We start from the raw sequence: 23,475 nt of genomic DNA, 5'->3' as shown, positions 1-23,475 counted from the left end.
CAAGACACTCATTCCAAAAAAAGTGTTTTGTGCAGTTCACCAAAAGGTCACAATAGCAACAAGGTGAAATGGATATCCCTATCTGCACAAAAAGATAGAAAGTAAACAGTTGCTGGTCAATAAGAATATATGAAACTTATACAAAATGAAAAGAAGCATCTTAATTATGTTCATGGCAATCACGCAAGGAGAGTAGAAATTTTAAAATGCCAGCAATGCTTCATGTTACCAAAAGCATTACGATGAACAATGAGATTCCTCAAATATGGGATTACTTTAATGGTGGCATTGCTTGTTTACCAGACACACTAAATCAACAACAGCTAAAAAGTTGGTTTAAGGGCATGGGACCGTGGGACACCAGGACATTCAGCAGCGTAAAGGAGCAACTTACTTATCATACTGGGGAAAACAGCAGGAGTGCTATTTGTTACACAGTTTAATTGCATCTTATCACTGGAGGCATTGGATTAACAATAACACTGGTTAGACATGTCCCTAAGGTAACAGTGTGATCGCTTCATTTTACATGCGCCCTTACATTAACAACGGAAAAAGGTTGGTATAAGGACATGCGACAGTGGACGCATCAGCACAGTGTACCTATAAGGAGGCATAAAGTGGTGATGCCGAGTTTGTTCATGCTATGTGAGGGCAGCAAACCTAATCTTGGAGACCTTGTACTATGTGAGGGCAGCAAATCTAATCCTGGAGACCTTTTACTATGTGAAGGCAACAAATCTAATCCTGGAGACCTTTTACTATGTGAGGGCAGAAAATCTAATCCTGGAGACCTTTTACTATGTGAGGGCAGCAAATCTAACCCTGAGACCTTTTACTATGTGAGGGCAGCAAATCTAATCCTGGAGACCTTTTACTATGTGATGGCAGCAAATCTAATCCTGGACATACTCTGTTGACTTGTCCACTGGCCGCCACTTTCTATCCTTTTTTCAACCAATAATAGATTTGTTCCTTATCTAGTTTGTACCGCGTTTTCCCATTATTTCCCTTTTCAACCAAGAGGCCGGTTGGGTATCCAGTCTCTACTACTTTCACCATATTATTTCCTCTTTGAATCAAGTCCTAGATTCATGCTACAACTTTCCCCCCTTTCTTCGTTGTTTGAACAAAGCCCTAGATTTGAATGCATGAAGTAGCTTTACCTCTAATAATACTAAAAATTTAGGTAGCTTTGTAAGAGCTGATGGGAGTAGAAAAAGATGCACATGCAGACATGTGGGGAGCTGGGGCAGTAGAGCAAGGACGCTTTCGAAGAACTTATACCTAAGGGAGCTGGCGACAGGTCGGATCTGCGGACAATATGGCAGGGAGGAAGAAGGGTCGGAGGACCTCCCGAGCCATTGCTGTGTCCGAGAGAACGGCACGGGCAGAGGATCGGGCCCCTCCGGCAGATGTGGGTTTCCTCCCTCGGCAGCGATGACCGCATGAACGATGCACCTTTTAGTCCTCTACACACACCGGCCGAAGGGATCTGGCCGGATCTGTGACCAGCGGTGAGCAGAGAGAAAATGTCGCTACCGCTGTCTTGTTTATATCTGGAGAGGATGAGAGAATGAAGAGAGCAACCCTAGTAAAGCAAGCGCTCAGGCCCCTGCGTACATATATAGCGGAGTGATTATCTTTTTTCTCTCTACAACAAGCGTTTCAATTTGTGTACGTGGCATTAAAGAAAAGAAAATCTCTATTTAAGGTGACTACTATACGACTCCTACTTACTACTAGTAGTACTAGTATTGTTCACTTGTGCTCCCCACCCCTCCATTCATTGAACAACCCCACGGGTGAATAAACATACAGTAAGTACTGTATTTATATGGAACAAACAAGCTTGGACTATTTTCGCATAGTTAAATGTTGAGGGCGGGGCTTTTCCGGGGCAGTATGTGTGACAGTTTTCGGGTAGGTGGTTTGACAGAGAGGCGAGGAGGGTGAGCGAGTGGCGGATTCTCAAACATACTGCTGGAAAGGTCGGGCTGTGCGATTTGATGGCGCGTTACTGCTGGAAAGACTTGTGATATGACCACTCACTATAGTCATGAATTACTGGCGCTCCGACCGGGGTGATGCCCCCCTTCCGATCCGCGCTCTAATCTGGTGCATGACATGTCAACCTGGATGCTGGCTCTCCCACATGTCGGAGTAGTAAGAAGGAACAAAGAATGATGCGGTATATACTAGTACTACTACTACTACTCAGGTCGGAGGAGTGCGAACCACGGCAGCCCAGTGAACCAACAGTGCGATCCACGGCAGCCCAGTGAACCAGCAGTGTGAACCACGGTAGCCCAATGAACCAGCAGTAGAAAACAATGTGGTGATATGGTCATAAAAAACAATGTGCTACGGTCCACACTGTAGCATGTACAGTAACACTCCTCTTTGTTTGGATCCCTGAGTTAGAGCTAGTTTGGGTTGAAATAGCCTCAAATTATCGAAACAAGAGGGGTTAGTTTGAGTAGTTTGGTCTAAGCCAGCTAAAAAAACTAGCCCAGTGGAGAGGTTCTAATGGGGTTAGTTATCCTTGGGCCCACTAAAAGAGAACTAAAAAAATCTCCCCTGCCCGCACCAGATCGCTCCCCCCTCTCGCACGACTCCTCTCTATTCCCCATAGGACCGCCCGCCCAAGCGCCGCTCGCCCTCTCTCTCCTCTGGCCGCCCTCTCCTTCCAACCTCCGCCACCCTACTCCGGCCGCCCTCTCCCTCCGGCCTTCGAAGGTCGCCGCGCTCCCCCTTCACCGGTCGTTTTCTCCCTCTGTCGTGTGCAGCGGCGGCGCATCTACCAGGGAGGTCGCGAGAGGGGTGAGTTTGTTCGTTCCTTCTCTGTCTCACGGCCATATCATTGATCTTGCTCGCTCTAGCGCTAATTCTGATTTGGAAAAGTAGATCCTGATCAAACTTGGTATAGATTTGTGGTGCATGCATGGAATTGTTTGATGCTGCTTGAGGAGGTAATAAATCTTTCTAGAGGCCCAAAGATTCAGTTCACCTTTCTAGGTATTTCAGTTTCAGGCTTGCATTATTTCTAGAGGCCCAAAGATTCAGTTCACCTTTCTAGGTGTTTTAGTTTCAGGCTTGCATTATTTCTAGAGGCCCAAAGACTCAGTTCACCTTTCTAGGTATTTCAGTTTCAGGCTTGCATTATTTCTAGAGGCCCAAAGATTCAGTTCACCTTTCTAGGTATTTTAGTTACAAGCTTGCATTATTTCTAGAGGCCCAAAGATTAAGTTCCCAGTCGGTGGCAAGCGGCCCTGCTACCCATGCCTGTGTCGACCTCAACTCGCAAGGGCCATCGTCGGAGGGGTTCCTGGGGCTTGGGCTCTACAGAGCCTTCCTCTAGAGCGACGATGGCGAGCTCCTCCCTCGGTGCGTGAGGGGCTCCGGGCTCCCTCCCTATCGTGAATGACTTCCGCGATGAGTTAGCTCATGCTTTGTTTCATGAAGTGTTTTTTTTTGTGAAACTTGATTGACGACTTGTATGTTTAAGTGGGATATCTCATTTGTATGGACAAAGTAAAAATTATCATGTTTTGCATGCTTGATTTGTAAAGATGGTTCATTTATGTCAATTGTGAGCGGGAGGAGGCCACAGAAGAGCTGGCCACACCAAATCCGGCAGGAAATAGGGTCCAAAGTAGTCAAATGATTGAGAAAGAGCATTTATTGTCAATCTAACCCTGCCATCCATACACCTCTTTGGTTTAGAGTTAGTTCAGGGTTAGAATCTAACTCTAACCTCTAACTGAGTTAGAGTTCTCCTCGTCTCGGTTCATCGCCATCATACTTTCCCCACTCCTGTGTTTTCAGTATCCTACGAATCAAAGAGGCCTTTTTTTGCGGGAAAAATCAAAGAGGCCCTTAGACTGGTTTAGGTCTGGTCATTTTTTATAAACGTGTTATTTCCAAAATTTAATGAACGTGCTCCGGTTTCTATGAAAATAATCCGGTTTCATGTAGTAATTCATTCATTTATTTATTCTTCTGCGGGGGGTTTGCATGTAATTCGTGAGGTCTGAAATGTAAAGTACCCCGACATATGCTATGAGTCATGCATGCACTATGACCCAGATGCTCTTTGTCCCACATGTCGGCGAATGGGAGCACGTGGAAATAGCCTAGGAGTACATATAGGAGGATAAATGCGTGAAAAAAATATGTACTGTGAAGCGTAGCTGCGGTTCAAAAAGGAGACCTAAAGTGATGACAGCTACAAGTCGCACGCACCCAACTAGTGGTACTAGACATACGACTAATTTTTCCCTCAAAAAAATAGAGGCACGAGTGCTCAGTACTCCTATTCTATAAACACGAGTCCCATCTGACAATAGCGTCCGTGCTACAGCTAGCTCTCCTCCCTTGTTTCTCTCTTCTAATTCTAGACTCGGCCAACGCCCGGTGGGCGGGGTGGGTTTGCTCAACTATGGCCCCACCTCACAGTGAAAACGTTATGAATGGAATAAAAATGCCATATCCTCCCTCCATTCCTAAATATATGCCTTTTTAGATACTATTTCAAATGGAATACAACATACAGATGTATGTAGACATAGTTTAGAGTGTAGATTCACTCATTTTTCTTCATATGTAGTAGTCACTTGCTGTAATCTTTAGAAAGACTTATATTTGGGAACGAGGGAGTACTATACTAATAAAACATTAAGGCCACGAGGCGATGCAGTGCTGGTTACAAGAGGCAAGAAGAAGAGATGCATCCATCGACGATGTCCACCTCCTCGACTCAGGGCACCGGCCCACCGAACGGTTCCTAAGTAGCAGCGGCTTTCATGGCCAGGTCGACGTGCTTCTGAACAATGGCGTCCAAAGATTCCAGCCACTGGAAGAAGGCCAATGTCTTTCGGTCCTTGCTTGCCTTGTAGTGGCCTATGTAGACGATTTCCTCATAGACATGGATGTGCAGGTCGACGGTTTCTTGCATGGCGAGGCGGTGCGCGGCGAGCGCGGCCTCGAGGTGCACATTATTTGTCGCGACCTCCGGCACCTGCAGGGCCACCAAGGCTTGAAAGAGTTCGTCACCATGGAGGACGATGAGGGTGGCAGGCAATGAGGAGCCTGGGCACGCGGGCTAGAGTAGTACGGCAAGGTCGTCTGTGCGCTTCATGATGGCGGTGAACTTGCGGATGGAGTTGACCATCATGTCGTCCATGCGAGAGGCGAAGCCAGCGTCGGCGAGGGCTACGATGCCGGCGGTCGCCAGCACTGTCTGGAAACTCTGCGCGGTGCGGGGCTGCAGGCCGGCACCTTGGATAATTTGGCACAACCGACTGCCACTCGCGTCCATCGCCTCCATAGGTGCTTGTGGCTTCTGGTCACTTGGTCTTGGATTGGAGTGAGCAGTGTTGCATAGAGACTTGGGGGTAGATGGATTAGAGTGGTGGGGCACCTTTATTATATGAGAGTCCAAACTTTGTTGCATTCACATTGTGCTGGCTCTATTCTGCTTCTCCAATTAATTCCCTCTTCATGTAATTGAGGATGCATCATTGACCGTTCAACGTCTCGGGAACCGCTACCCTCTCCCTCCTTAGCATTCAAGCACCTATGGACCCATCGACGATGAGGTGCCTATGGTGACTTCATAAATTTCAAGATGATAGTGATGTGCGTGTGTGCGTTCATAGGGGTGAGTGTACGCGTGTGTATATGAGCGCTTGCGTCTATACTATGTCAAAAAACATAAATGCATGTCAAAAATAGACTAGTCAGTATACTCAATATTGTGCACCTCGGAGAGGAAAACGATACATATTTATTTACGGTGCAAATTCACTCATTTTGCTCGATATGTACTCCGTCTCGGTGTAGTCTTGTCACTTGTTGAAATCTCTAGAAGGGCAAATACTCCTTTCTGGTTTACAGGGCTATACTAGCAAGTAGTTGTACGTACTAGTATAATAGTGGGCTCACATAGCAATTTTGTCTCATGCAAGAGCCTGGCTATATGCGTGCTCCAATGTTTGCAACTGCAACGTTCGGTTTGCGCTTGGCTCTTCGCCTCTTCGAGAAGACGGACAATGATGTTACTACTACTGCTTCTACAGTGTCGAATCCAATGTTGCATGTCCGTCCACCGCGAGCAGGACGGATAGCTTGTTGTAGAAGTACTACTAAGCAAAAGCCTGTCCTCGTTTGCGAGCAACCGCCCGCATGGGCGAGGGAGAAGGCGTGTAGTAGTAAAATCAAGCTTCTCCTCATTGTACGAGTTGACGCGACACATCATAGCACTATCCCCACATGCTTGTCTCTAAACTTGGCTGAAAGTCCCGCAGTGTACAATATATTTGTTGCAACCTCTAACATTTACCCACCACAAATTAAAATATATGTGGCCGTATGCATCGTTCTGATGCAGAGGCTGGGGAGTCCCCCATTTTCAAAAAAAAAACAAATTAAAATATATATTCCTGTCTTGACCAAATGAGCATGCAAACTACAATCACCAGGGTGACAGGTAAGGCCAGAAGACTATTTTAATTTTTTAAGAAACTTTGAGACGGCCACATAGCATGGAGCCGACCCCAACGATTTTAAGCTTATAGGCACGGTACACGCTATCCTAGACTACTCTACACATGAAACTGCCACACAAGCATCCGGGCTGCGCTTGGCTCTTCGCCTCTTCGGGAAGTCAAACAATGATGGAGTACTACTGCATTGGATGAGTACTACAGTACGCTTCTGGCCATCTGACACCGATTGAACTGCTGCATGTCCACCGCGTGCGGGAGGGAGAGAATGTAGCGAAAGCTTCTCCTAGTCTTGCCAGCCACCATGCTCATGGGTGAGCGGGGGACGCTCCTGCCTTTGCGTGTATGACAGGTGGGCTCGACAGGTGGGTGGCCAACCTGTCATACAACCAAAGGCAGGTGCAGTTAAGTCCAAGAGGGAGAGGATAATCAAACTTCTCGTTGATGTACGAGTTGACGCGACACATCAAAGCACTGCACTCGATATATTTCAATAATTTGCATTTACCGATGCATTACTAGTAATTACAATGCATGCATGCATGCAGTGACTCTCCTTTTGATACTTGCATGTGTTGATATAATGCACCTTGAAGTAGTATAAAATATGCCAGAAGTGCGAGCGCGGCGGTGGCTTCGACGTGCGGAACACGGCGGTGGACACCGTCCTTTTGTCGGTGAGGGTGGAGTGCCCGCACGAAGGCTGTGGGCTCTATGTCACTTACCACAAGCTCGCCGATCACCAGAGCGTGTGTCCGCTCGCGCCCTACAAATGCCCCGTGCCCGTCTGCGGCTACGAAGGCCCGCCGCCGGCGCTGTACCACCACATCAGAACCGCGCATCCCATGCCCGTGCACAGGATCCAGTACGGCAAGGTGCTCCAGCTGCAAGTGCCACTGTCGGGGCCACGGCTGTTGCTGTTCATGGAGGAGGACGACCGCGCATTTTTCCTGGTCGGCGGCGTGCTCGACATCGGCGCGCCTATCGCTGTGTCAGTCGTCTGCATCAGAGCGGGGGCGTCCCCACTGCCGCACTATGTGGCCAAGCTGTGGGCGAACGGCCCATCGGGGGAGCCCAAAGGCACGACCGACGCCATCAAGGTGGAAATGGAGGTGACAAGCAGCAAGGATGCCGGCAACGTCAACGTGTAGGAGGTGACCTTCTTCACAGTTCCGCCCAAGCTGCTGGCCAGGGCTAAGCTGGTGTCCCTCCACATTCAGATTGACAAGCTCACGTCCTAAATGTTTCTACAGTGCCTTCTGTTTATCTTAGTAATATGCTAATATAGGGATTACCTCGGTCTACTTTACCTTAAGAAATGGTGGGTTTTGGTGGCGATGCAGCAATTACTTCGACATCAGATCAGTAATTTTCAACAGTCGAACGGATATTTTGCGTCTGTTGGATATAAAGTTCCTTTGGGTAAGAAGTACTACTTGTCATCAAAATGGATAAAAGGAGATGTATGTAGACGTATTTTAGTTCTAGATACGTCCCTTTTTATCCATTTTGATGACAAGCACTCCCTCCGTTCCACAATACATGCCTTCCATTTGTCAAAATATAGATGTATCTAGACATGTTTTAGTATATAGGTACATCCATGATAGAGCCAATCGGATGGTTGAGAACACTACAATTCGTAGCTACAGATGCGTGTGTGACTCCCAGATGCAGAGGCCGGGGGTCATCATCCTCCTTTTCGAGAAAAAACAGACGCGTGTGTGAGAGGACGAGTGCGTGCGTGCACCTCTTCTCTTCCTGTATAACATACTTCATGTATAACGTACTAAACTCAGAGTACAAGTTTTTGTGGGTGGCACGATGGTGCGTGCGAGAAGTCCCTAGAGATAGGTTTAATGCGTCTGAAAAAAAGACTAGCCTAGAGCTCGCCACATGGCTATTCCTGTCGAACGCCCCATTAACCGTAAGATATGTATACGACGGTGCCATTTATTGCACGTACACAGCAGTAGAAAAAGAACTACTCCATCCGGGAATAGTGCTGCACTTCGAAACTAGAACCGTCAATAAATTTTGAGCTTGTGTGTCGTCACATTCCAAATTACTCCACGCTATATTGAATTGCAAACCTGTTCACACCGATCACAGCCTAAATGGTTTCCCACTTAGGAGCGTATTAGTACCATGCTATATTGAATTGCAAACCTGTTCACACCGATCACAACCTAAACGGTTTCCCAATTAGGAGCGTATTAGTACTCGGTTATAAATACTAGTATGGCAAGATGACTGCACATTCCTCCTCAACTCCTCATCCACAAAAACAAACAAGTCATTCAGCATCCTTCCCTTGCGTCTGCCATGGCTAGCGTGAGTTCTGGGTCGAGAGATTGCCACCAGGGAGAGGCGAGCATGGAAGCGGAAGCATGAGAGATGTCCTGCCTTGCTGCGAAAGCAGCCGACATGTCCCGCCGCGAGGAAGTAGCAGCACAGAGGTCCCGCCGCGCCGCTGAAGCAGCACCGAGGTCCCGCCACACCGTCGATGCAGCAGACTGGTCCGACTGCGCCGTGGAAGCAGCAGAGATGTCCCGCCGCTCTGCAAATGCACCAGAGATGTCCTGCCGCTCCGCAAATGCACCTGAGATGTCCCGCCGCACCACGGTGGCCTAGGAAAATTTCTCGCGGGCAGGCAACAACTGTTATAGGCGCATGCATGCGATCGTCCATAGCCAGATGGATCAGATCTCCGGCTGGGCGAGGTTGCAGGACGACATGAAAGCCTCGTTTGAACAGGCTACTCGCGTCATCCGGTAACTAAGGGAGGGCAATGAGAGGCTCCGGGCCGAGCGTGACCTGCTGAGGGCGAAGATCGTCCGAAGTGCAGACCAGCAGGAGGAGACCAGTGCCTGGTTGAAGAGGACCGGCGTCATCGTCAAGAAACTTATGGACGAGAATGACATGCTCCGCAACGAGCGCCAAAGGCTGGTGGAGGAATCCGTGGATGTTCTCAAGTAGCGCCTTGAGGACACTAAAGAGCTCATCGCCGCTCGCCGCGGAGACTAGTTCCCGCGGCCTGCAGTAATGCATCAGGAAAGTAGAGATCAGCGAGCCAGATCCTTGTCTTCCTTCTTCTTTTGCCCTTGTGTATTTGGGGCATAGCCGCATGTGGCTTTTTAATTATCTTTCTAATTATGTAAGAATATTAATCATCCTTATATATTCATCAGTCTTGCTATAAGTCGTACTAGATGCTATATAGGTCCGTCAATCTTACATCAAGATCCGTGCTTTCAGATTTTCTTTTTTCTCTCTTAAATCTCAGTCGAGTGAGACATAGCCACGCCATTAAACCGAGGCTCGAGCGCCATTAATGGAGACCTTGGGAGAGAGGTGGACGGCAGATGGAGGGCAAAGGGCTCTGCTCCTGATAAGCACGCGCAGGGGTCTGATCGCGCGCCTCTCGTACTCAAATAGCTACCCTGCACGGTGCCTCCTAGCTAATAAAAAATGGGGACGCGTGGCGGCACGTAAATTGTACTAGTAAATATAACGCCCACGGTTTCAATAATACTTGTGTTTCCGATAGTAACGTGACAGCACTTGTTCCATAATGACTTTGTTGATTGTTAATGTGTGCGCCTTCGCAAATCGGACTGCAAAATTACCACAACATGTTGGTGCCATGTCATGGCACCAAGCCAAGTTTCATTATTTTCATGCGTGTTTTGGATTTATAGGAATTAAAAAACTAAGTTTCTCAATGTTTCCAACCCAGCCACGATGCCCAGAATTTTGAATTTCATTCCCATTTCTTGCATGGAACCTAGAAATTTACCCGAGGACACACATGTGATTTTTCAACCAACTTTGGTGCACTGGAACATGTGCTTGTATTTCAAATTTGAATTATGCACACAAAGGTGACACGTTCCCTCCCAAAACCACGAGCCTTCTTGAGAGAAGCTCCGATTTGCAAGAAGCTTATACCAAAATTTGTTCCTATTCGGCCAATTTTTTTACCACGGCATGGTACTACCATGACATGACACCATGCCAAGTTTCATGATTTTAAAACCAAGTTCCTCAATGTTCTCGACTGAGCCACGATGCCCAGATGTTTGAATTTTATTCTCATTTTTTGCATGGGACCTAGAAATTCACTCGAGGACACAAATGTGATTTTTCAACCAACTTTGGTGCACGGGAGATGTGCTTGTAGTTCAAATTTGAATTATGCACATTAAATGACCAAAAACTCAATTAATGTGTAAATAAGGCCAAACGAAGCCGGAATAATTCCAAAATTTAATAGGGCACTCATGTAGTTCTATGTTGCCTTTGTAAATAAACTCAAGGGGGACAGCGTATATCGTTTCGAACTCAAAGGTGGCACGTTCCCTCTCAGAACCACTAGCCTTCTTGAGAGAAGCTTCGGTTTGCAAGAAGCTTATACTGAAATCTGTTCCTATTCGGCCAATTTTTTTACCACAGCATGGTAGTACCATGACATGACACCCATGCCAAGTTTCATGATTTTCAGACGTGTTTTGGATTTACAAGAATTTTAAAACCAAGTTTCTCAATGTTCTCGGCCGAGCCACGATGCCCAGATGTTTTAATTTTATTCTCATTTCTTGCATGGGACCTAGAAATTCACCCGAGGACACAAATGTGATTTTTCAACCAACTTTGGTGCACGAGAGCATGTGCTTGTAGTTCAAATTTGACTTATGCACATTAAATGACCAGAAACTCAATTAATGTATAAAAAACGACAAACGAACCCGGACTAATTCCAAAATTTAACAGGGCACTCATGTAGTTCTATGTTGTCTTTGTTAAGAAACTCAAGGGGGCAGCGTATATCGTTTCACACTCAAAGGTGGCACGTTCCCTCTTAGAACCACAAGCTTCCAAATCGGCCCAATTTTTTTACCACAACATGTTAGTGCCATGACATGACACCATGCCAAGTTTCATGATTTTAGGCGAGTTTTGGATTTACATGAATTTAAAATCTAAGTTTCTTGATGTTCTCGGCCGAGTCACGACGCCTAGATGTTTGGATTTCATTCTCATTTCTTCCATGGGACCTAGAAATTCAACCAAGGACACACATGTGATTTTTCAACCAACTTTGGTGCACCGGAGCATCTGCATGCAATTCATATTTAGATTATGCACATTAAAAGTCCAAAAACTCAATTAATGTATAAAAAGGCCAAACGAACCTGAAATAATTCCAAAATTTAACAGGGCACTCATATAGTTCTATGTTGCCACTGTAAAGAAAATCAGGGGGGAGGCAACGTATATTGTTTCGCACACAAAGGTGACACGTTCCCTCTCGGAACCACGAGGCTTGTTGAGAGAATCTCCGGTTTTGTAGGAAGCTTATACCAAAACTTGTCCCAATTCAGCCAAAAATTATACATATGAAAACAGGGTATAGATTATCCCGAACATCTCGCTACCTAGACCAATAATGTACTATGATTTGAATTCAACATAAAATGGATACAAATATTTGAATTGGAGAGCGTATGGTACATGTAGTTCATAGTGAAATATGATTACTGCTATATGCATGTTTTTTTGTTATCAAGATAATATTTAAATTATTGTATAACTTGACAACAATTGTATTCAAATAAGGAAAATTGATTTAAATTTAGTCCATATGGTAGACGACAATATATATGTTCACATGGTGGAGTAAAATGTTCATATATGATGGAAGATCAATATGTACAACTACATCAATTATAAACCGCAAGGTCACCTAATGATATATTCGAATTCAACATAACGTGGATTCAAAAATTGAAATTTGAGATCCTGGCATTTGTAATCATATAAAAGGGACATTACTCTTTCTTTTGGTGGGAATTGATTTGTTTTTTGTTGTTGTTGAGGGAAGTGCGAATCGATTTGGTACTGTGCAGGGTAATCTTGTTCTCCCAATTTTTTTACATTTTTCTTGTAGTTTTTTCAATGGCATCTATAGCAATATAGTAAAATGGGACATGACTCTCTTGTGTCTTGTATGAATTGATTTTTTTTACACATTAAGTTTGTTCTGCTGAACAAGGAATCTGCACCTTGTTATCCCGAAATTTTCAAGCTCGAGTATCTTTTGTCTCACCTGCTTTGAGACTCCCGCCTCTTCAACCCGCTCCGCGCCTTGTTATCTTGAAATTTCGACGCGCGCGAGAACTCCCTCCTCATCCGAAATCGGTCCCACAGCCCAGACACATGAAATCCCCCTTCTACCCCTCAGCCGGAAATGAAGCTCCACGTCGCTGTGTCAAAACCGGTGGGGGTACGCTGGTAACTTACCCTACATTTCGGACAAGCATGTCCCTAAGCTTGGCTCCCCCCTCCCCCTTTCCCCCCTATTCATACACCGAGGCCGCCAAAACCCGTGAAACCCCACGCTCCTTCGTCGGCCTCCCGACCGCCGCCCAGCCGGAGACTCTTCCCCGACTACGTCATCCACTGCAGCAGCTCGCCGTCCCTCATCCACCGCACCGTATGAGGATCCATTCTTGATCTCTTCGTCCCGCCGGATCAGAAGCCCCATGCTCCACCTCCAAGGAGCTGCCCCGACGTTTGCCTCGTCTATCGCGCCACCTCAATCCCCACAGCGCCGTCTTGACCTGCCCCATCGGAACTACATCACCCTCACCAATTCCTCTGATGAAGCCGAGGCCAACTCGGCGCCACCAAGGAGGTTCTGCACTCACCGCTGCATTTTATATTTTATTCGATCTCATGGGGCTGCCGGTGCTCGATACCGAGCAGACATGGCGGGTGTCCATCGATGGTGCTGTCACTGACCACATCATCCACGATGTCTCTCCCCCATGTCGTTACTTCCTCAGCGGCGACTTCCACAACGGCACTAGCTGCAGCTGCTCCGGCTCTCGCTCGCGCTGCGGCTCTATTCTTGCTATCGGTCGCGCTGCTGCACTGCTCTTGCTTTCGTTCGTGCTGCTGCTCTGCTCTTGCCCTCGCTTTGCGCTGCTGCTGCTGCTGCACAACCTCCGGTAGCTACAAGAGTTGCTTCTTTAGCACTCGCTCGCGGTGCTACTGCACGACTTGTTCTCTGCTAGTGTGTTCCCTGCTCGAGCGTCTGCTGATTTAGATCACTGCTTCTCTGCTACTAGTGCTCGAACGCCCTAAACATTTATTGCAATGCTCTGCTACTAGTTCAATCAATTTCGATAGTAAAATTCAGTTTCGACTGTAAAGTTCATTTTCTAAGTTCAGAGTGAATAGTACTTACAACATCTGTCGGAGCAGCCGTGGCACGGCTGACGCGTTTTACATCTAGAACTTTTTGGTGATGTGTTTTACATGATCTATTGTAGATGATATTAGGGTCCCACTTTAGATTAACGTTGTCTGTCTTGTCCTGCTTCAGCCTCATCACCGTACACCTTACCGGAGCTGCTCCAACAACGGAACCGTCCATCACAGCGGAGCAGTACCCTCGGCACCGTTTCTAGAGGCCTCAGATCTTCTTCCTCGCTTCCGACAGTCACACCAACATCATCACCATCCTCCACGTCCAACCCAATGATGTTGAGGTCCACAAGGCTATGCCAAAGAGGTTGTACACTCATCGCATCACTTTGTTACTCTGCATTCATGTCGATCCCTTAGGGATCCTTTGCTATAGAACTACTATTCGTGCAAATCTATTAGAAGGAGTGGAGCAAAGCAAAACTGGAGGATTTTTTTCCTTTGGTGTCTCTTTCGAAGAAAAAACGTAGGAATTTTATTCACTTGGACGTCCTTTTCAAATTAATATGCATGAAGAACATAACTAATTGCATTACTGGCATAATAAGATTCTTATTTTTTTCATTTTCACGTGGTTTGACTTTAATTTGACCACGTTTCTCCATTCTTGTGTTCTTCCAATTCATGTGAACCAAACACCCAGGTTGACTGAAATCCTATGTTTCCAAATGCTCTGTTTTGCACGTGCATTCCTATCATATTCCTGTGTTTTTCCTGTCCCTGCGTTTATAGAATCCTCCAATTCTAAGGAGCCCATACAGATTTACTTCATTTTCAGATAGGCGTCAAAGAAAACTTTGTGTGTTATGTCCTGCTCCTACCGTGCCATCATCCACCCCACCTGAGGTGCACCATCGACAAAAGCGTTCACTGCAATGGAGATCCCCCATGCAGACTTTCTTTCGTCACCTCAGATCATCTTCCCCATTGTCGGCAGCCACGCCAACTTCATTACCATCATCATTTGAGCAGATGAACCTGAGGACTACACAGTTCCGGAAGAGAGGTCACAGTCTTCTGTGTTTGCTTACGTTATACATCGGTTATTATTACCTGCTACTTTATCGTTCAAACTTGAGTTTTGAAATGCCCATGGGTCTCATATCGAGCCAACAACGAATAGTATCTGTCTACTATCTGGTTCATCTAGGGTCTTCTATGTGGTTCATGTTGGGTGGGCAACAAACAATAGATGATCCATTGTCTATCTTTTTAAACTGAAGCTATAATCTACCTGCTATCATTAGTTTTGGATCCATCCACTTGTTTTCTACCATCAGTCTTGATTTTTGCATGCACCCCTTAGGCCTTACAAAATCTAACTATTTTTTTATTATGCATGTCAGATATTGTACACAATCGTACTGAACATGTAGAGAAAAAGAGAAGACTATTGCATGGGAATATAATGTCATGCAGACGCCGCTCCATGGTGGGAGAAGTGGGCCCCCTCCTGCATTTCCAGATTGTATTCCAGAGGAAGATAACTATTCAGATGGGGATTCAGAAGGATCCGACCACGCCTGTTTACCACCTGAGGTGTTTGCTCTAACCTGGCATGCTGATGTTGGTCATATCATGCATATGGCGCCTTGCACGGCTTACATTATACATCTTATATGTCATCAGCTTAGTTTAGATTTGCTTTGTGTGAATGCACCTGTTTGGTTTCTATATCATACTCCCACCATTCCTAAATATTTTTCTTTTTAGAGATTTCAACAAGTGACTACATACGGAACAAAATGAGTGAATCTACACTCTAAAATATGTCTATATACATCCGTATGTGGTAGTCCATTTGAAATCTCTAAAAAGACAAATATTTAGGAACAGAGGGAGTATATGGGAATTATGCAATGCCATCTTCTTTAGCCAGGCATCATATACGTGAATCATGCAATGCCATCCTATTTAGCCAGTCATCATATATGTGAATTGTATCGTGCCATATTTTTTTCCATAATGTATTCCATTTGTCAACAGTGTTTATACATTCATATACTATTCCTGTGCATCAGCCATTTGAGTCGGTCATGGGAAAATCTGGCGTGAAAACAAGGTCTTCTGAGCAGCCAGTGCTACCTGTCGATGCAGATTTCTTGCTGGTTACAGATAGCTCCTCAGAGGAGGATTCAGAGATAGATGACCAGTCCTATATCCCACCTAAGGTGTATGCTCTAAGTTGCAATGTTTATATTTCTCATATGATGCATATGGTGTCTTGCATTGCTTAGTTTAGATATCATATGCACAATATTGAATTCCACCTGCTTAGTTTAGAGATCATACATGCGAGTGCCAGCTGCTTAGTATATGAATCAATTATGTCAATTATATCATGCCATCCTGTATACTTAGACAACATGTATGTGAATTATTTCATCCCAACCTATTTTAGAAAGACATCATATAGTTTTGTCATGTCATCCTGTTTAGGTACTCATCATATGTTGAATTATGCCATTATATCCTGTTAAGTTATCCATCATATATCTGAAACTGTGTCATGCTATCCTGTTTAGTTAGGCGTCATATATGTGAAATTGTGTCATGCTGTCCTGTTTGGTTAGACAACATATATGTGAATTACCACATCTGTCTATCATACAATCTCTGTACGTTCAATTTCTTTTCGTGTTTATCAGCCATTTGAATTGTAGGGGGTGATGGCAGTATCTAAGGGAGCAAAAACCCGTTCTTCACAAAAGACAGTGCTACCCATCGATGCAGATAGAACCATGGTTGTACTGGCCAACAAACTAGCCCCACCACACATAATCGAGACGGTTCCAGATTGCACACTTACACCGTTGGGCAGAGAACCAGCTACAACCTATCTAACTGCAACCCCAGCGGATAGTAACCCACTTCTAGTTGACAAAGCTCCATGTCCACCACAGATTACCCCCACACGAGTAGTTTGTAAAGCTACTGCAGTGCCCAAAGCATGAAGACCACCACAGCTAACCCAAACTCCACGTTTAGAGCAGAAGAGCAACTGTTCTCAGGTCAGATTCCGTTGCTATGGTCCATACTACTTTGCTATTGCATCACTGTATTTACTCATACCAACTACTTTCAAATTTGAAGGATCCAATTGAAACTCCAATGGCGCAGTAGGTATGTTTTAAACCTATTTCTTTAACTGGATTGCCATTCTAACTTCTTGATCTATGTTGATTTTAGTTTAATTTGTATAAACAGTTATGTTCTCATGTGATGCACATTACAAGTGCTGCCAATGCTGTGTAGTTTCTCACACTTATGTTCTATTGAAAGTGCGTTATATCGACTAGAGGGGGGTGAATAGGTGATTTTTATGAATTCTTCACTGAGGAATTTGCTGGTGAGGAAATTCCTAAATGAAGAACTACTTGCAGCGGAATAAGTACTCGGAAGTAAACATAGGAGAACACAAGCATAGTCATCATGATGAAATGAAGACAAGCACAGAGTACGGAAAGCGTAAGCACAGGATAACACAGGATGAAGACGGACAGACTGTAGAAATTGAACTGAGGAAATTGAGAAAGTCTTCAGTCAAAGTCTTGAAACATATATGAACAAGCACACAACAACAAAAATGAGGTAATGAAAGAGTTGAGGAAATAGAACCAGTAAGCTTGGTGAAGACAATGATTTGGTAGACCAGTTCCAACAGCTATCTCAGTTGTACGTCTGGTTGGAGCGGCTGGGTATTTAAACTCGAGGACACATAGTCCCGGACACACAGTCCTCACCGTATTCTCCTTGAGCTAAGGTCACATAGACCTCACCAAATCACTCGTGGTAAGTCTTCAGGTGACTTCCAAACCTTCACAGACTAGGTCACTCGATCCACAATTCCTCTTGGATGCTCTAGACCATGACGCCTAACCGTCTGGAAGAAGCACAGTCTTCAAAGGTAACAAGCATCAGATCCACGCAGGATCAATCTCTTCAGTGATGCTCAATCACTTTGGGTTTGTAGGTGTTGGGTTTGGGTTTTCCTCACTTGATGATTTTCGCTCAAAGTCCTCGGAGGATGGGATGCTCTCAAATGACAAGTGTCAGTTTCTCTCGGAGCAGCCAACCAGCTAGTGGTTGTAGGGGGCGGCTATTTATAGCCTAGGGAGTAGCCCGACATGATAAGACATAAATTCCCTTCAATGATATGACCGTTAGGTGGGTAGATATTTTGGGACAGCTGGCGCATAGCACAACAATGGTCGGAAATTTGACTCTCAAATTCCTCAGGGCTATCATGTTCCTCACTGTGTAGGCAATCCGCACTGGCAAATTCCTAACTCCTCAGTCAGAACAAATTCCTTAGAGATCAGAAGAACTTCGTCTATGTCACTGAAAAATATGACTTAACTGTATGAGATTTCCAATGGCTTCATTTGAAGGGATTGGTAGGTGTAGGATTTTGAGTTGAGCATCACATGAAAATTTTTCCTTAGTATTTCTTCGACCCCCTTTAACAGTACAGTGTTTCCTATGACTCAAGAAAGAGAAAATGAAACTACGAAAACAAAAGTCTTCACGCTTCATGTTCCTCGAATGATTGCCAAGTCTTCAAGTTCACACCAATTTCTTCACTTTCCAAGTCTTCAGAAAGTTTTCAGAAATCCAAAGTCTTCAGTCGAAGAACTTCATTTTTAGCGATCGACTTTCTCTGTAAATATCAAACTCCTCATAGACTTATACACCTATGTACACTCACAAAAGCATCAGTCCCTTAACCTATAAGTCTTCAATACACCAAAATCACTAAGGGGCACTAGATGCACTTACAATCTCCCCCTTTTTGGTGATTGATGAAAATATAGGTTAAGTTTTCAACGAGGATAAACATATGAAGTGTAAATACTGATATTGAGGAATTTGATTGCAAGATATAGAAGAACTCCCCCTGAAGATGTGCATAGTGAGGAATTTGCTTTTGAAGCAATGCCCACTTGAAGAGTATAATCATGGAGATCTCCCCCTATATCTTGTAATTCACACACGCATTTGACATATAATATGAAGAATTGGAAATGCATGATGAAATATGGTGACTGATGTAATTCAGCATGCGGGCATTAACATTAATGAGGAATAAGCATGCAGAAGAACTCAGCAAAAGTATCAGGCCACCATAGAGTTTAAGATTACAACTCGATCCAGCAAAGTCATCAAAAGAATGAGAGTTGTAACTTAGAAAAAAACGCCCATATAAGATAGACCCGCTTGAAGACTAACTCAAATTTCTCCCCCTTTGTCATTGAATGACCAAAAGGGTTGAAAATGAGGACTAACGCCCCTGAAGAATATCATGATGATGGAGGAGCGCTAGCGTTGTTGGGGTCTTGAGTCAAAGTAGGGCCTGTTGCAGTGTTGTCCAAGTCTTCATACTCATCCGTGTCGCATGATGAAGAATATGAACTGGCGACCAAGGAAGGAACCTTGACCTTCTTGATTTTCTTTGGTGGAGGAGCAGACCAGTCAAAATCTTGCTTGAAGCCCATTTGCCTCAGATCTTCTTCACCATAGAGATGTGACAGAATAGCCTAGGTGCGATAAAAAACTTCATGGAGGTAGTAATGGTTTTTCTTCACTGCATTATGTGTCAAAGTTATGTTGTGAAGAATAAGCTAAACTGACGCTTAACCCATTTGTGGTTTCGATCCACCTTCTGGTGAAGACTAAGAAGCAGCTCTCGGCCAGTCATCACACGAGGAGCAGTGACTTGAGTATTTGGCTTGGGTGCATTGGTAGAATAATCATGTGTGGCAGAGTCATCATTGGTGGGATAAGATGCAGCTTTGCGGAACTGACCATCCAATGGACGAATACCTTCATCAATAACAGCTGGTGCCATGCCCTTCTCATCAGCTGAGGAATATGTCCGCTTGAGGACTTCAATCGGTGTCAAGTAGCTGAGGTGATTCTGGAAGTCAGCTTTGTAGTTGAGTGAAGACCTTGTTCTAAGGAATCTCATAATCCAAGGAGCATAAGGCTTCAGCTCAAACGGTGAAAGTGCAACATTCGCCAGAGTCCCCATTAAGAAATCATGATAATTGATAGGGATTCCATGCATGATGTTGAGTAGCGTATTCTTCATCATGCTAATAATTTCCTCATCGGATGAGTCATGGCCTTTGATAGGACTCATAGTCTTTGTCAGAATGCGATAGATGGTTCTTGGCACATACGACAATTCCTTCACGAGGAATTTGGTCCTTGGGGCTTGACCAGGCTTCAAAGGCTTCATGAGCAGTTGCATGTAATGAGAAGTGAGTTCAGGCTCTTGGTACAGACAACAAGCACCTTCAGGTGGAGGACTGATTGGCAGGGCATGAAGTAATTTAGAGGCCGGTGCCTTGTAGTGAGTGTTTTCGGTCATCCAGTCCAACACCCAAGTGTTGAATATCATCAGCATCACCTGTGTGCAGTGTTGCGTAGAACTGAAGAATAAGCTCTTCATTCCAATCAACAATGTCTGAGCAAAATTTGAGCAAGCCTGCATCATGAAGCATACTGAGGACTTGAGAGAAGCAAGGCATTGATTCCATGTCCATGTGAGGAATATGCTCGTGGTCGAAGACTTTGTCCTTGTTGAAAAGCAGAGAAAAATAGAAATTGGCCTGGCTGGCAGTCGAGAAGCGCTTCCTTCTAAGACGAGCATTGTTATAAGGGTTCAAATCGGTGAAGAACACATGCTCGCCGAAGAAGTCATCAGCCTTGAATTTCTGCTTCTTTGAGAAGGGATCCTTTGGCTTGGGCTGAGGACTGTCAGTTAATTGCATCACCACCTTAGGAATCACAATCTCAGGATCCACATACTGAGGAATTGGAGGTTCTTCTTCAGCTGCAGCCTGGGTCTTCAATTCTTCATTTACATTTTCTTCAGCACTAGTGACTGGAATTTCTTCAGGGAGAGATGGGGTTGCATGAGGTTCTTCTGATCCCATTTGTACTTCAGTAGCAGCAGGGGACTGAGGAATTGCTTGAAGTGGAGTGAACATTGGAGAGTTGTGGTCCTGACTTTCCCAAAATTCATCATTCAGCATAGGTGTGGTACAGCCAATGTCCACATCCTCATCTTCCATTTCTTCAATGCCGGTCTCTTCAGCAGTGAACTGAGGCATAGGCGAGGAGACAACTGGGGTAGAAGGGATTGCATCCACTTCAATTTCTTCATCCAACTGCTCTGACGAAGCCACAGAAGGATTCTCTTCATCGGATTCACTGGGAATCACATAATCTTCACCAAAAGGAACAAGGTCCTTTGATGGCATGAATGAGACAGGAACGACATCAATTGGGTTGTGAATTGAGCTTGTCAAAGGCTTCATCTTCTTCGGAGATGAAGAATCTGATGAAGTTGATGCCTTCCTTTTCTTCACAGCTGCACGCTCTGCAGCCTTGGTCTTCTTCACATCTGATGCAGATGGAAGGATCAGAGTTGGTGTAGGCATAGGAGGAGCAGAGGAATTTGGTGTAGTTTCTTCAGGCGCAACTGATGCAATTGCCCTGACTTCTTCACTTTCTTCAGGCGCACCACTAGTGGATGCCCTGACAATTTCTTCAACGGCTCGAATGCAGTCATCAGCCCTAGTACTTCCATTTTCTTCAGCAGCTTGATTGTCATCAGCGGTGCTGGCATGTTCTTCAGTAGGCTGAGCAGATGCTTCAGTCGGAGTAACTTCAATGTGCACAGGAGCAGCAACACTTGAAGTGAATTTCTTCGTCAGATTGACGAAACGGACCTTGGCGCCCTTCCAATCAGCATAGTAGCGATTGAATTCATCACTTAGTTGCTTGATCTCAGCTTGCAAGGCAACGAGTTGATTAGGGGTAAGAGTGAGGACATTGTCCTTGAGGTAGCGCTGCTTCTTGTACTGCGCTTTCTTTAGTCTTCTGCCTTCTTCAAATTTCCACTTCTCTTCTTCAATGAAGGCAGTCAAAACATGACTTTGACTAGGAGTGAGGTTCATCTCAGGCAAAGGCGTGTTCGGGTCCTTGTGCCATAGGTCAATGAAGTCGAGGATCAACTTTGGATCCAGTAGCATTGGCACATTGCTGCCTTTGGCTCTAGCGGCCCTGGCCTACCTGTCTCTGATGATTTCGACAAGTTCTTCATCATTAGCCTCATCATCATCAGAGGGCACTTGGAAGGCGACCTACTTCTTGTGAGGACTTGGTCGATGGCCTCATCCAGCAGTGGCCTTTTTCTTCAGCAGAGAGGGGCCAGCTGAGGAACTTGCAAATGCTCTTGAGGCAATTGAGATGCCTGTAGTCCTTTGGCACGTGGCGAGATGCATAGGTGCAGAGGATTTGGTCGGAGCAGCTGAAGACTTTGTCGGAGGACCTAAGGACTTTGAAGGAGGAGCAAATTGAGGAATTGGCCGCGAGGGCTTTGAAGAATCTAGCAGTGAGGGCATTGCTGAGGAACTGGGCCGTGAGGGCATTGAGGGTGAAGCACTTGGCTTATGTGCAGGCTTCTTAGGCATCGCCTTCTTCAACTTACTAGCAGAGGCCTCAGCGGCGATAGTAGCAGCAGCAGAGTCTTCATTAAATTTCCTCACTGCTTCCTTTGCTTGTTTGGCCAGTTTGGCCTGGCGCTTTGCCCATTCATCAGGATAATCCTCACCGCGCTTGAGGCCGGTGGGATCTGCCAATTGGCCTGGTGCCAATGGAGATCTTGGGCATGGAGGGTTGAGTGCGAATTTCTTCATATACTTGGGAGTAACATATCTGTACTCCCTCCATTCCCGTGCCCATCTCCTCTCTATCCTTTGTGTGCACACCTTGCGTTGATTTTTGTCCTCCTTGCCAAATTTGGCATCATCAGGAGTGCAGTAATCCTTGTATATGTCCTAAGGGATTTCGAAAGCAGTATTGACCTTAGGCCTCTTTCCACCCTTCTGTGGCTTCTTACCGTCAGCCATTTTCTTCAACTGAGGAATATGAACAACTGAAGTTTCTGAAGAGGTGTGCAACTTTTCTTCGAGGAACGCTGCTAATGAGTTAAGTTGATGAGAACCTAGTGATTCAGCAGCGGACATTTGTACCTATGAACAGAGTATAGTTGCAAGGTATTTGGAGAGGTCATATGCGTTCTCAGAAGGTTTTTCAAAAGAAAGGTTTGAGGAATTTGACCAGATGAGTCTTGAGGAATTTCACCAAGCGTTCTTTGTCTTGGGTTCCAGAGTTGTATAGATTGAAAATCCACACAATTGAGGAATCTTGAAGAAAATCATTGCTTAGAGAAACGAATCAAGAGCAGATGACATGTGAGGTGTTTAGTGTGTGAAGATTTGAAGAATAAACATCTTTGAAGATTTTCAAGAAAACATATGAATCAAAGAGGGCAGTAAAAGTAACTTCTAATTGCCCTTGATGAAGAACATGACAAACTGGGAAGAGTAGATGTGAAGTTTGTCAGTTCACATCTTCCACGCCCTAACTCGGCAGAGGAAGATGGCTACAGCAGCGGCGGAGTGAAGAAATCCGCAACCGGCACGAGTACGACGATGATGAGGTCGAGGCAGTGAAGCTCTTCCTCACCGGCGATGATGAAGTAGCGGCGGTGCTAGGGTTCGAGAAGCTCAAGCAGGAGTGAGAGCGAGCGGAGGAAAAACGTAGTGAGGAAGAGGTGAGGGTATTTATAGTGGCAGTGAAAAACTGTACGCCTGAAGGAATCAGACGAACGTGCCCCTGGCCC

Source organism: Triticum aestivum, chromosome 1B (assembly GCF_018294505.1).
Source record: "Triticum aestivum cultivar Chinese Spring chromosome 1B, IWGSC CS RefSeq v2.1, whole genome shotgun sequence".
Taxonomy (NCBI): Eukaryota; Viridiplantae; Streptophyta; class Magnoliopsida; order Poales; family Poaceae; genus Triticum; species Triticum aestivum.
The sequence above is the reverse complement of the archived record's forward strand: the minus strand, read 5'-3'. Positions refer to the sequence as shown.